The sequence below is a fragment of the Salminus brasiliensis genome, chromosome 3 (assembly GCF_030463535.1).
Source record: "Salminus brasiliensis chromosome 3, fSalBra1.hap2, whole genome shotgun sequence".
In the NCBI taxonomy this organism is placed as follows: Eukaryota; Metazoa; Chordata; class Actinopteri; order Characiformes; family Bryconidae; genus Salminus; species Salminus brasiliensis.
In genome coordinates this window covers 41,885,220-41,900,795 of record NC_132880.1, presented here as the reverse complement: position 1 = coordinate 41,900,795, position 15,576 = coordinate 41,885,220, and the positions used below count along the sequence as shown (strand labels likewise).

At 39.6% G+C, this 15,576-nt stretch overlaps 1 protein-coding gene across 1 annotated transcript in view; it reads left to right on the top strand.

Moving 5' to 3' along the window:
* The window catches only part of csmd3b (CUB and Sushi multiple domains 3b), a 548,309-nt gene that overhangs the window by 165,217 nt on the left and 367,516 nt on the right, over positions 1 to 15,576 (top strand). The window lies entirely within an intron of this gene.

Genomic DNA, 15,576 nt, shown 5'->3' with positions numbered 1-15,576 from the left:
TGATCTGTTTATTACGTAAGATGCTTATAGTTTAAACTGAACGAACATTGAACTGAACGTTGCATCAGGAAAGTTGCTAGAATGATCAGGGCTGGGTTTCACATAAGCTTCTTAGCACAGTCATGAAACCTAAATGGTAGAGCGAGCACCACACTAAACACTACCAATTAAAATGAATAATGCTTTTGGGGTATTGGCAGCTTTTCTGCAGCAGTTATTGAGATCATGTATAGAATCAGGTAATTTCTGTAATTTTTATTTATTTATTTATTTTTAATAAATATTACCCAACCCTCTTGTAAGAAAGAGGTACCCAAGCTCTCATGCATCAGCTTTCAGACCCCAATGCCGGCATCACACTGAAGTAATGTGGGGATAAATCAAGCCATCTACCCACTCGGAGAGAGCATGGCCAATTGTGCTCTCTCTGGCTCCAGCTGCTGATGGCGAAGCAGCATGATTCAAACCATGCAATCCTCCGGTCGTAGTGGCAGTGCCTTAGTCTGCTGGAATACTCGGGGGCCAAAAAGGAAAAAAAAAAACTAAACAAACAAAAAACCCACTTGTAATGTGCATGGCGTATCAAATGAGCGTGTGGTGTGTTTGTTAAATTAGATGTAGGTCCAAACCCCTAACACCAGCCTAGAATACATTTTTAAAACCTCACCTTTGGATGGCTTTTCAGCGTGGCTAAGTGACATGACTAAGTAATAAACAGAATCTGTCGTAGCTGTTGGCAAGGGTTGCATACTGTCATTAAAGCCCCAGTCATTAATTTCTAAACAGTGCCACACCCATGCTGCTGGAGCATTCTGGAAATGTGCTTTATAGATATACCGTACATTTGTTTTGCTGCAGCTCTGAAAACCATCAAATTATGAATCAGCAAATTATAATTAGGGCTAAATTAGCTTAAATAATACATGTAAAGCTACACCAGTGGGCAAACAAAGCCCTGGTGTGAAGGTCTTGATTGTTTTTGAAAGGTCTAACATGGTCTAAATACACATTCAAATGTCTTTCTAAACCCAGCACAGGAATCTAATGCATATGTATACAGGATAATTTTATTTTGTCCAAGCGATTTTCCATCCTTTTAATCAGGAAACATTTTGCTGTTTGGGGCTCTCGATAATTAATTGCTGGAGTTGATTAATTATACCTACACAGAGCACAAAAATCCTCCAACAATTAGAGGAACGAGCTGAGGCATCCTCACAAGGGCTTGATCAAAAAGGCAGGCCAGGTTCCCTTTTGATGAGAATCAAAGGAAGTGGCGCTGCAGTGGAGGTGGGCAGCCGATGGTGGGGCCCATTAGTGTGCAGTCTGTCGCTTTTAGACCGGACCCGCCAGCACAGCCCATCCATACCAGATTAGGCCCGCGATCAATACACAATTGAGCTGCAGGCTGATCTTTAGGTTCCGCTGATGACATTAAAGCGGCGGGGTCAGAATTTCATCAAAGTTTATGAAAGCAGTTGCCGAGCCCTATTGCTGCTGCTAGGGGGATGGGCGGTGAGGGGGGAGAACATAATCATATTCTTTCTTCCCCCCTTTCTTTCATCTTTTGTTCGGGTTAATTTACAAAAGCAATCTTACCTTTGGTCCCTGTGATCTCACAAGGCGGATGATCAAAGTGTGTAAAGCTTTGGTTTTAGCCGTGATGGAGAAGAATAGACGAAGGCAGTGTGAGAGACTGATTTTGCGCTCAATAATCCACCATAGCTGTGCGTCTGTCCGTGTAAGACAGTCGCCCAGAACTCTGTGAGGCTGTCATTTCTGTTTTTATGCCTCCTTGAAGATGACCTTTGACATCTGCCAGTGTCCCTTGTGTTTGCTATCAGTGAAACATTGATGTGAAGCAACAAAGTGCAGCAGAGGGACATTTGCTCTAAATTAGGTCATTTCAAGAGCCATTACAAACCAACCAAAGGTTGGCAGAGGATGATCAATTGTCAACCAGAGCACAGGAGTGTGGAGTGTGTGGATTGGCCTCTTTTTTTCCAGGGCATTAGCTGTAGGTAGTAATATGAATCATCTTTTGGTTCTCATCTCCAAAATACCAATTTCACTACACAGGCTGGTGTTGTTGTGTTTTTTCCTCAGTCCAAGTGCCTCCTTCATTTTTTTTTCCTTTTCCAATCTCCCCGTTTGCAGTGTCATCTGTCTCAACAATAGAGTGTGACTGAAAGTGTGCCTGGAAAGCCTCTTTTTCCCCCACATTCCTGCTACTTACTTTCCATTTCTTCCTCTGCCCATACCTGCCTGGCAAGGAGCTGTACTTGTAATTGCTTATCCAGGGACAAATATGAGGGACGAAAAGTGCTACAAATCACCACAAGACATGATCCAAATTTCACATCAAGCTTTGTGAAGAGAGGAGAATCCGTGGCCAAGGGCACATAAAGAAATCCCCCCTCACTGGCAGTGGAGCCATAATTGCGCTAATGAAAGGAGAATGGAAACGCATCCAGAACTGAACGGCTAGGCCGAGGCAGAGGCTAGCTCTGCTGCGTGCCTCCTAATGGAAATAGCTATGCGGATCTCATTATTCTCGGGCAATTGTGCTACCGTTTCCTTCTCTCTACCCCAACAGGAGCGTATCTTGTGCGCTGGAGAAGAAGCCGCACGTTGCAATAACGACTCCTAGTTTTATTAAAACCGAATTTGGATGCTAATGTCTTGCGCAACAACAGGTTCTGGTATAATCATGAGGCCCAGCAAACCTGCCGGTCCCTCTTTGCTGTTCGCTGACCGCTCCTTTGCGTCTATCTCCTGAGGGACTAGCTGTTTGTTTTTCTCTCGCAGTGCTTGGGCTGGAGTTGAGTCCTCTTGGACAGTGTGGCAGAAAGAGCCAGGGGCACAGCGCTAAGCTCTCTACTGAACTTCCATGCGCTGCCATGATGGGAAGAGACAGCTGTTCAAGAAAATGCCGCCGCTGCCTTAGAATGTGTGGGCGATTGCTTGAGAGGGCACTTGAGTAATTATTTAAAGAATGAATGTTGGGCTTTTTTGTGCCAATTTAATGCTGTTTTCTTGCGCTTATACAATATTAAAGGCGACTGCTTCTTTTTTCCCACGAACAATTATGCAAGTTTTTTTGCAGGGGTTTTGTTTACTCATACAGTAGGGTTGCTGTGGAGTAAACAGATGAAGACAGCTGAAAAATAACCATAGTGGCGCACAGAATTAATTCTTCATCACTTCATTATGAGGAAAACAGGACTCTTAAAATTCAGTCCAGCAGCGTCTTTTAGTCGATAGTTCCTTAAAAAACCATTCTTGTAAATGAAATGTGTGAAATATGTAAAGAACCTTTTTGAGGGTTTAAAGGCTCTATAGGAACCTTATTTTTCTGTATTTTGTAATCATTGGTCTAACCTATTGCATTGATCCACTGTTTCCACTCTGGCTCTTATATGTAGTGTGCAGGCTTCCCTGATGTCAAGGAATGTTATACCACAGACAGATCTCTACTGCCCTGGTCTGTTGGGACCAGATTCCAACTTAACAGACCAGCTCAGGGTACATGGAGGTTCACGAATGCAATCGATGGACTCCATATTAGCCTACATAGGGAATGGAACATTGCAGGGAAAATGCCCTGTCACCAAAGAAGAGTCCAGGAAAGGTCCACCGTATCGCAGCACACGTCACAGACAGACTGAGATGGATGGCTAGCCCAAATGGGGGCCAGGCCGATAATATAGAGAGTGGAGGAAAGTAAGAGAGAGTGTGTGAGTGAGGGTAATTTTACTGCTACCAGCCCATTTCACATTCCAACCTCAATCCAACTAAATGCATTGGATTTTTTTTTCATGTTAAAAAAATCTAAAAGCTAAATTTTCTATTTTCTCTCCAAACAGTGCCTTCTTAATGTGTCGTGCACTGAAATGATTTGTAGACTTTACACAGGTATGAGAATGTAGAGTTAGCAGTCTTGCCAAAGTACTCTTATTGGTGTGGTGTGCTTGGCTTGACCAGCCAGGGAATTGAACCCAGCCTGTCACAGAGAGGGCAATGTTGTTAAATAGCATTTCTAATTAAACACACACACACACATACTTCGGCTTGTTGTTCCTCTGAAATTCTACAGTCATTATCAGCATTATCAGTGATATATAGATATATACATGGCAGCAGGTAAAGGTAGTATAGAATAGGGGCATACATTTCATTACACATTTTGTCAATCAAAACAAAAGCTGGGAGGTAGGGGTACATGCTTCTGTCATAGACATCTGACTCCTGCAGAAGTCAAAGTCAACTTTATTGTCATGCCTTCTCACCAGTTAAGGGACGTAATGTAGTTCCTCCAGAGTGTGGTGCTTCATTTAACATGAACTGCAGCAGGCTATCAGATATTAAATACAATAAATACTGGTGCTAAATTCTGCAAATAAACCAAAAAACAAACAAACCACTAAACAATAAACCTTACAAAACACTGTACAGTAGAGTGTAGAGAGAGAACAGTGGATTAGGGGTGGAATAGGGGTACTACTTGTACATGGGATGGAAGAACACTGGACCAGAACAAGGTTGTTCTCCCCAGTGAAATCTGTTTTTTTTTTAAATAACCCCAGATTAATGTCTAGCAGTGATTTACACTGTATGTTTGTGAAGATGTTCCCTCGAGGCCCTGTACTGTTCACAAACTCAAATCATCCAGTCAAGCAGATACATAAGTGGTTTCTGTTTGCTCTGAAAGACCACCTGTTAAGACCTGCAAAGGTATTCCTTGTTCAGAATGTGTGTGTGAGCTTCTTAAAGCTATGCAGCTTTTGTTGTCTACATGAGTATTAATGGAAGAATAAAAAGTAACCCACAGCTAGTTATTCACATAAAAACAATAATTTAGTCTTAATATTGTTTCTGTCTTTGATGAATAGATATTTGCATCAATTCGAAAAGATATCTGTCCCAAATAATTAAGGTGAAAATTACTTAAAATTAGAAAATTGGAGGTGTAAATGTAGTAAACTGGAAAAAGACAGTAATTTAGTTATAGCATAAAAAGACAGCAATATACTCTAAATAAATAAATAAATAAATAAATAGAACAAAGTAGATGAGTGAGTTTCACAAGCCTGTTTACAACCTTGTTATTTTGCCTCAGAATGAAACACGCTCATTTACCTTTTATGGAGGACTCGAGGGTAAAAAAAAAGAAAATACAAATACTATATTGGCTAATTTACAGCTCTGTGATGCTGTACAGTAGCTTCATATTGTACCATAAACAATCCTGGCAATAGCTTAGCTTAATTATTTTTTAATAATAGTCCCTGAGTCTTACCAGATAGTGTTGCCGACCTCTCTGTGTCCTGTCAGCATGAAAATGTGTGGTTAGCTAGCTGAAGACATAGTAGCAGTCGACTGGGTTAGCTTTTAACTTAACACCCGTTCAGCTTATCAGCATCCCATCACACGTTGTCCTCCCCCAGCTTCCTGTGTGGATACCCAAATAAACCACATAGACCTAATAATACTATATTATAAACCAGTCTTTACTGATATAAGCAGTGAAACACATTTACCTCCAGCATTTTACCATCGATTCACTACATTTCATCACAAACTCTTCAGCTGCAGTATCCTGTCACTCTTTTTTAGGTGTGTTGCACGTGAGGGATTGTGCGAGAATTAAGGTCTCAAAGAATACAGTAGCCGCCCACGTCCTTTGATTTATCCAAAATGAAGGCTAGGCTTTGAGGCATGGCTGTAGAATTACAGAATGATTACAGAATAGTGGAACTAAGATTTACCAAGAAGACAAAGACTCTGCATATTATACTAATGACCGTACACTAAATAATGATAGTACACACTATTTGGTATCAATAGGATGTGATTTTGAGCAGCCTATGGTAAGGACAGAAAGGGAAAGGACCTGGGTGGCATAACAGGCAATGCACACAATTTTTCAAGTGTTGACAAACAGCTGTCCTCCCATCAATATTTCAGTCCACTCCAGCTGCCGTGGACACACTTCTTACGGACGACAATTGTGAGCCTTTCTGACCTGTATGATTTTCATATGCATCAGGTCTTCTTTTCATTAGTAAGGCATAAACTCTATTGAGATCCAGTCAAGTCATAAACTCCGGCTCTCAGAAGCACTGTAAACTATATTAAAATATATTATTTACTAAATTATGCTACTAGTCTAGTAGTCAGGAGCAGCTGCTGTGCTATACACAAGATATGTGGGGGGTATTGTTGTTATGGGAGTTTATCTGAAATGAACAGCGGTGAAAACCTGCATGTGGTTTCATCATAAGGAACAGCTGCTGTTTTGCAGTCAAATTTCAAATTAATATAAAACTCTTTAATTAGAAGAGAAAAAAACTTAAACCTGAAGCCATGGTTGCTTGTGCTTGTTTTGGAAGACCTTGCAGTGTAAAATGTGCTTTGAGTGGTGCCATAGAGAAACCATTTTTGGTTCCATAAAGAACCATATTTGTAAAATAGATGTGTGAGTGTGTAGAACCTTGGTAAATTTATAAGGAGCCTTTACATCAAGACAAGGGTCCTTAAGACTTCTATAAGGTTCTTCACTCTCATACATATCTGTCACAAATCTAAAATCAGTACCATAGAAGAACCACTTTTGGGTCCATAAGGAACCATGATTGCATTACACATCTATAGTCATCTATATTACAAATTATTATGCATTATTATGGAAATATTATGGAAACTAAAGTGTCTCTTCTGTGTCATCGCTCAGAGAACCTTTTGTAGGACTTTTATTTTAAAAAGTGTAGATGTGGATGTTTTGCAGCAGAATTGTGAAGGTGTCTGAGAGTAAGGTACAGTAAGTATGCTGCTGGAGGACTTCTCCGCATGCATAGCACTGCCACAGATGACAAATCGCACCTTCCCCCACTGTCTGCCTTGGGCTAGGCTCCCTGAATTGATGTGTTCTGTTTAATTTTACATTTTCCAGAATGGACACGATGAGAGAGTCTAAAAAAATGTTTCTGTCGATTTTCTGATGTCTGTGTCTTGGTCATTAGTCCAGGGATTTCTCACAGTATGAAAGGAAGTAAATAGCCATTTTTTTCAGCACCTACCACCCAACTGTCAGGTTCAACTGGGATTTTTCTTTATAATCATTCATGGCGTATCGTGTGGTCTGTGGGTGGTTTATGCATGCTCATATTTCGCATTCTTCATGATGATAGAACTACAGCCTATATTATATTTGGTCCATATTTAACCATTCACAAAACATTAGCATAGCTTAAATGTAGTCTACGCACAGCTCCGTCTTTATATTTTACCATTTAAAACCTCTAAAATGCTTGGTACTGTTGATATTTGTATAATAATAATAAAATATAATTGTATAATTGTGTACAATATTGTACATTTGTGTACATTATTGTAAAATGTTGTACCGTGCACTAAAAGTCATCCTGTCACATATCCTAGATTGGAAACCTGGTTCAGCCATGCTATGTTGCCCCTGGAGCAAAGAGGCAAAGCTTTGCTCACGGGCCCAACAGTGGCAGCTTAGTGGACCTGGGTATTGAACCCACAACCCTGTGATCAATAACCCATTATGTCCACCCTCAATATCTGCTGGTCTCCTGCCCTCTTAGCACATTTAAAGAAGGCAGGGCTTACTAAGAAGCAGGCGGTATAGAAAGGTGCCAGGTAGAGAATTTTCTGCTTTGTAAGTCACCACTGGGAGCTTCAACATTTGGAAGGTCATCACCCACCGCTAAGTGATAGAGGGGACAGTCCTAACTATTTCATCATCAATTGAGGCAGCATTACAGACACTGTACAACTAAGCTTTCTACCACTTGGGGGCACTCTAGCCAGCACAAGGTTAAATTATTGTCCTGACATGGCTTTCGTTGAACTACTCTTGTTTAAGTAAGTATGTTTGTGAAAATGTTCATTTTTTTAAGACGATTTAAGACTATGTTAAACTCAGATCTAGGTATTTTGAGCCTTGATGCAGAATCGTTCATGAAAGAATTGCAGTGCCTGTATCAATTTCTCTACTAGAAACTAGACTGGTTTCTAAAGCATGATTTTCACACTTTGTCCACTGGTGGCTGGTTTCTGTAGGGCTACAGTGATCCTTCATGGAGACTCTCTTTAGTGGTATTGAGGGGGATTGTGATGGGCTAGTGAAGGGCATTAGCAAGCTTAGATGTTATCCCCTGTCTTTCTACACCTCGCATTGTTGCTGTGTGAAGATTTAAGGCCTTAGAAGAAGGCCAAACTGTCCCTGGAGCTTGGCTCAGTATCACCACTGCTTATTAGGGAAGATCACTAAACAGATTTGCGACAATCGTAGGTAGAATCAGTAGGGAAGCTTATGCAAATGCAAAACAATTTCACTGCTGACTTCACACAGGTGAACCATCTTCATAAATACATACAAAATGAACATGTTACTCTATCATGTCTCATCAATGCCTGGCACACTGTGAAAAAGGAGACATAGTTAACTCCATATAGTCTGTGCATATAATGTCTAACCCTATAAATGTTTCTTGGTTAGTTTGCTGTGTGAAGAACATGATCTAATACTATAGCATTAAACTATCACAGTACATCTAACAATAAAGGTAGCATGGTGCTTCATTTATATACTGCTGTATTTTCACATGCTGTTATTTCACTGTTGTTAAAGTGAGCATGCAAGAGTACTCCTTGCTAGGTTCGATAGCTGCCACTGTTGGGCCCTTGAGCAAGGCCCTTTACACTCTCTGCTCCCCGGGCGCTGGAGTTGGCTGCCCACAGCTCTGGGTGTGTGTGTACTCACTGCCCCTAGTTCACTAGTGTGTGTGTGTGTTCACTACCACAGATGGGTTAAATGCGGAGGACACATTTCGCTGTACAGTGTACACTGTACAGTGACAAATACGTGCACCTTTACCTTTAATTATACTTCCACACTGTTGTTTTCATTGTCATTTGATCTGTCATCAATTGACGATTGAGATATTCTTATAGAGCTGACATATGTATATATATATATATATATATATATATATATATATATATATATATACCGGATTTATTTGGCCTTTACATTTCATTGGCATTCCCACCAGCCTCAATTAAAAATGTGAGCTATTCCTCACCGCTCTAAATGGCAAAATTGACAGCCCTCAAGGGCTTCAAATGTGTGTTCTGCTGACACAGAATTGTCACATTTATCCATTTTATTCAATCATTTTCATGTCCACTTCCGTCCTGAAAATTGTAATATGTGTTTCGAAGAGCTTTTATCTGTGACTTTTATGTCCAGCGTTCAGTGTGCTATTTTTGATCAGAACAGTCATGTTAGATATGGTTTGTCTTAAACCAGAACATTTAGATTATAGGCAGAATTTACCATCATCAGTATTTATCCACAACTCTGTAGGACACCAACCTCAACAAGAGCTGAGAATGGTTTGTGTTGATTCATGTATGTATATGTGTAATTTAAATACATATATACATACAGTTCCACTGTAAAAAATAAAAGATCTGTTTCTTTCTTAGTAGTATAAAGAATCATTTTTGCTTGCTGTGTTTGTGCAGAAACGCATGCATGCATTGTAGCTCCTCTGGCAGCAGATTTAAATGAGTTAAAAGACCCATCATCAGATTCTGGGAATGGATCACCAGCAAGGTAGTTCAATAGGGTTAATGAACCCTTTTCAGTGCACAAGATAATCAGGAGCATTCAATGAAGAGACTGGACAGGCTGATTTCGGCAGAAGTGGCAGTGGTTTAAAAGCTGGTAGTGTTTAGACAGAACATGGCAGAGGTGTAGAGAGAACTATACTGTAGGAATGTTTGATGGATGTTAATCAGATGGCTTTTAAGCTTAAGATGTTAAGGCATCTGTGCGTATGCTTGTGTGATCATGTAAAAGTAGCAAGGGAATGTGAGTTTTATTCACTAGGAATTTACTCGGAATGTTAATGAGGTTGGCCATGGCTGTAGTTCCTACAAGTTGGCAAATGACATTGAGTCGGGTTCCAACAAGTTGTAGAATGTGTTTGCTGTGATTCATACTGAGGACTAACAATAAATCTATTTTGTGTTTATGTTGCTTCTATAAATGTAAATTAAGGATGAAATGATATGGATGAGATACTAAGACTAGAGCTTGCATGCATGGATGAAAGAGATCTTTCTGGCCAGTAGCCAAGGTTCATCAAGAGCTTAAATCTCCAGGAGAACTAGATAGAAAAGTTCTGTTTAGAGAATTTGTTGAACTTTGAAGAAAGAAACATCTTACGAAATAACAAGAACATGGGAGGAATCTCATATTTCTAAAAATACCACCTCTACCTTCTTCATGTGTCTATGATAACTCTTTGTAACCCTCCACCCCCCATCACATCCCTTTAACTCTATCAAGTCTTGTTATTGCCTCCACGTATCAGAACTGGCTTCCTACCCCAAGCAGAAACCACCTGAACTCCAGCCCAAAGTTCTCAGAGTTCTTTCCCCACTCTTCAGTGTTATCCCAAAGCATCATATACTGATGGCATATGGTTCAAACTAGCAAAGATGAATTTGGATGTTTTAGATGGAACCCAGAAAACAAAATCGCCTCGTTGCTCATTGCTCACATGGTAAAACAGAGGCAGGCCAAACAGTTTAAAAAGATGAACATTGTGAGCATTTCCCATTGTGAACAGGTGTGGGTATCTACAACAGCAACAGAGAAGATAGTTTCATGACATAGTGAAGCAGTGTTTAACTTTAATCATTTTGCAAAAGAAATACAAAGAAATAATTAAAAGTGAGGTGAAATTTCATCTACAGTTTTCATGGATGAATGACTGTTCATAAAATAAACCCAGAATCTCTTCAAGCCGCTTTGCCAATAGTCATGAATCCTGTTATTTATCACAATACACTTCACAATTGAAATGCATACTGTGTGTGGACTAGACCTCACAGTCTTTTCCCTCAATACTAGCAAATTACACATGGTTTTCCAATATCATGTATTTAGCTTTTAGCATTTTCCTTCAGGCATTTTGAGCTGTAAGGGTGCCATAAGAGTGCCGGGTTTGGCAAGATGTGGTGACTCATCTCACATGCCTTAAAAAAAAAAACATATCTTATAGATGGTGGTGCATCACACAGTGAAGAAAGGGACATGTTGACTCTATATGGATTAATCAGGAGTTTGGTTGTGGGTTCAATCCTTGCTCTGATCTGTCTACAAAGAGTGTGTAGAGTGTGTAGACCCCTGCAATGAATGACATGCTTTCCAGGGGATATTCCTGCAGTCTTGCTCCCAGCGCTTCTGGGCAGGATTTGGCCTAAATGTGGCAAATGTTGCTAATTAATAAAATACACTATATGTCCAAATGTTTGTGGACATCTGTTCTATAGAATGCCCTTAATTGCATTCATTAGAAGGGATGTCCACAAATATTTTGACATATAGGGGCAGATCTGGGGCAGATAAATGTGGAATTATTGGCACCATGCCTTAATCCCAAAGAAAATTGGGGATGAGGTGGGGAGATGATCAAGCTCTTGTCGCTGAATGCAATCAAATGTCCTCACAGCAATACTCCAGAATTTTGTAGAAAGCCTTCTCTGGCCAGTGGAGACTGTAACTCCAACAAAAACAGGATAAACTCATTTTTTAAATAGCTTTTGGTTTCGGAAGAAACAGTAAAGGAGCAGGTGTCCCAATACTTTTGTCCAATATTTTACATCAACATAGTTCTTGCCACACGAGAAATCAACTTTGTTGATGTAGCACACTTTTGCAACCACTTGACATGTTTACTGTACATCATGTAAAAGTGGCATTTTTCCAAGGCATGACTGATGAATAACCTTTAGTTGAAATGTGCTCAAGTACAGCCTGCCTTCTTTGGTTGACAGTCACTGGAGTGTTTTAAAGAACCCCCCACTGGTTCTTCTGTGACACTCCACATAACCTTTGGGTCCATTAGATGTGCAAGATGTTTTGATGAATGGACCTGATGTTGACTTTTGAGCAATGTCAGCAATGCACTCATTCTGTACTTGTAAATATGCTCTAAGTCTGTTATCTGTCCTGATCTCTCTACTTCTACTGAAGCTCTGGCTAGATCAGCTGGGGCAGTGGCAGTCCCTTATTTACTTTCTGTTACTGTTGCTTGTTGGCTCTCTAGACATAAAGCCTTAATAAGCAGTGTAGTTTATGGCCCGTAAACACCTACATAAAAGCTCAAATTGGCGCTTTTGTTAACAGGGTCTACCCAAAATGCTGGAGTTAGATAGGACAAGGTGTTGTGCGCAGAATCCATCGCTGTATTGATGCTACACTGAAGGCCAGATAGCTGCTATTCAGTGCTTTGTTAAAGCACAATTGCTGAGAAAGGGCATTACCTGAATAGCTCTCCTACTTTCGTCCGCAGTTACACACCTATAGCTGTAGTGTATGTCTTAATCCATTCCTGGGTGAACAGAATCTGATCTGATTTCAGCAGTTTGAAATGAGCTTTTAGCAAATGTTAATGGAAAGTGTTTATTCACATTTGTTGTGGGTTTGGAGAAATGAACTGGATGGTTGGACATCATTTTGTGGTAGTTAAATTTTTTTAGAAATGCAAGCTGAATATCATGGTTGAATTACAGTTATTTTAGTCTACCAACTAATGTGAGTAAATAACTTTAGGTTAGGTAAAGTATAATATAAACAACACACAACAGCATTTGCACAGGTTGATAACTTTAAAGTGTCAGAAATATTTAGTACACACAACGACTGTATGTGAAAGATCTGCATATGGATAGTTGACAAATGTTTGGTAAAAAAAAAAATCAACCAATGTAAAATCAGCATATGGTGTCACACTGTGGGACATGGATTTCATTGACATAATGTGGGAAGTTTCAATGCTTTTAGAAATATATGGATGAAAAAAAATAAGATTTACCATTGCCATTTACTACAATAGAAATATTGTCACATTATAGACACATTTGCATCAAATTATGCAAATATTTTTTAATAAATTTTGTAATTTATTGAACCATGCTTGACGCAGTCACACTATTGGACTATTTGGCAAAGATGTGTTCAATAATTTGCTGCATTTTGAATGATGGCAATAGTAATTATATTCAGTTTTATCTTGTGTGACAGTAACATACCACATATGCTCTGCATTTTGTATACCTTTTACTGTAATGTATCAGACACCCGCTATTCTAGGGCCTCTGAAAATTCTATTAATTAATATTCCGAATATTAGTCAGTGTCAGTTTCCAGTTGGTCACTGACCTGTTCTCTTTAAGTTCATTGTAAGACTCAAGATCAAAGTTCACAATTCAAGACCCATTTCTTAATTCCAATCCCGTACGTAGATCTTTTTGGCTTGATGGTTCACATTCATTTGAATAAGTGATCCATATCTCTATGTGAACATATGTGTGCATATCTATAACAATCCACCTCCTCACATCCAAATCAATGGTGTCATGTAAAAGAACTCCTTATGCTTCTCATATTTACCTCATGAACTTCAAAATAATGTTAAATCTAAAATGGCTTTCTTATGTGCAGAGTCATAGAACATAGAACAGTCTTCTGCACCTAAATAGTGCATTGAATGCTCAGTAGAGATCTGTCAGCATGGACTGAATCCCAAATGACTCTCTGTTAGACATGTAAGGCAATGCTTTGGTATAGAGGCCACTATTTCCATGACCTATGTAGTGCATTACTTAAGGAGCAGGAAGCTATTCGAGATTTGAGTAGCAGAAAAAGCTGAATATACATAAACACACTAATTAAAACCGTCTTTACTGTAGAAACTCCAGATTTTGAACAGATACAGGTAAACAGAAATACAGTAAAAAGGAACCCTTTTAAGAAAATAGTTGAGATTATGTGAGCTAGTCTGAAGAACAGAGCTTGGTTCCAGGTTTCCTGGACACCCCGCAGTCCAGCAAGCCCAGCGTGGATGTGTTCAATTCCAGCAGCAGCAGCTCACCTGATTTACCATCATTAAGCCCTGGTGTTGGATGATAACTCTAAATAATACTAGACCACTAATATTTAAGCCATTACATTAAAACATGAAGTAAATAACACTGGTAACCTGGTTACAGTGGCACCTGCCAAGAGTTAGGATCTATATATTGTGAACAGTCAGTTCTTGAGGTTAATGTGTTGTTGGAAGCAGGAAAAAATGACAAACATAACACATAACATAAATTTCCCAAACCAGGTGTTGGATGAGAATTATAAATAATAGGAGGCTCCCATGTGGGGAGCTTTGGAGATGGTTTAATGAACACAGTGATGGAAAACCAACATTTTATTTAAATGTAATTAATATTTATTCTAATTGTGTGTTACTAAATAAATAAACACTTACTGTCCAGATAAGAAGCTTTTTACATTTTAATGCCAGGTATCTAAACCTTTTGCACAATATTGAATATAGATCAAATGGACAATAGTCTATAGAAAAATGATACGATAAGAAAAGGGTCTTTTTGTTTTGTCATTAGAGGTACATACATGCATTCATATAATCCTTATCACTTTTGCGTTCACTCCTGATTTATTACATACAAAGAATGGCTGCCTCCTGGGACTCGTGATGGCATTTTAAACCAATCTGTTCATAAAAAGCATGCCTATAGAAAGGGCAGGCACACTGTAAGAATCCCTCATGCTGGGCATGTTTTAAGTGTATGTAAATTTGTGGTAGTGTTTGTTGTGGCAGTTTTTAATACACAGAGTATGTATATTCCACGCAACCGCTGTGGAATATGAAACGTGCATGCAGAAGTGTATTTTTGAATTTCATGGTCTGTGGCAGGGTGTGTACTTTTACTGACTCCAGGCACCGAAGACAGAAGAAAGAAGCAACATGGATCATGTTATATGAAAATATGCATTAGGTTTTACTTCATGAATAATAACCCAGGATCTGCCTGGAGTCTGAAAAGGTTATTGAATATTATAACACTAAACACAACCTGCAGCAAAGCTTCCATTCTGACTTCTAGGATTGCATGCATTCGGATTCTGCTTAAGACTCCTTGAGTACTACGTCTTCGTTCTTGTGTGCGCATATTTTGTAATTAGAATTTTATCAAATCTAATAAATTACATTAAACCACTTCAAACTATACCCAAACTTATTTGGACTGCCATGACATACACACTCACCTGTGTGTTATGTTATGTGCAGCATCCAGTTGTTTGCCAAGTTTGCCTAGTTAGTTATCATAGCCTTAACTGAGAATTGATAAGGATAAAGGATAAAGGTGCACGTATTCGTCACTGTACAGTGTGGACTGTACAGCGAAATGTGTCCTCCGCATTTAACCCATCTGGTAGTGAACACACACTCACACACACACACGTGTTAGGGGCAGTGAGTACACACACACACCCAGAGCGGTGGGCAGCCAACTCCAGCGCCCGGGGAGCAGAGAGGGTAAAGGGCCTTGCTCAAGGGCCCAACAGTGGCAGCTTGCCGAGCCCGGGAATCGAACCCACAACCCTGTTATCGATATCCCGGCGCTCTAACCGCTGAGCCACCACTGCCCCAGTAAAAGCAGCATACCATTAGT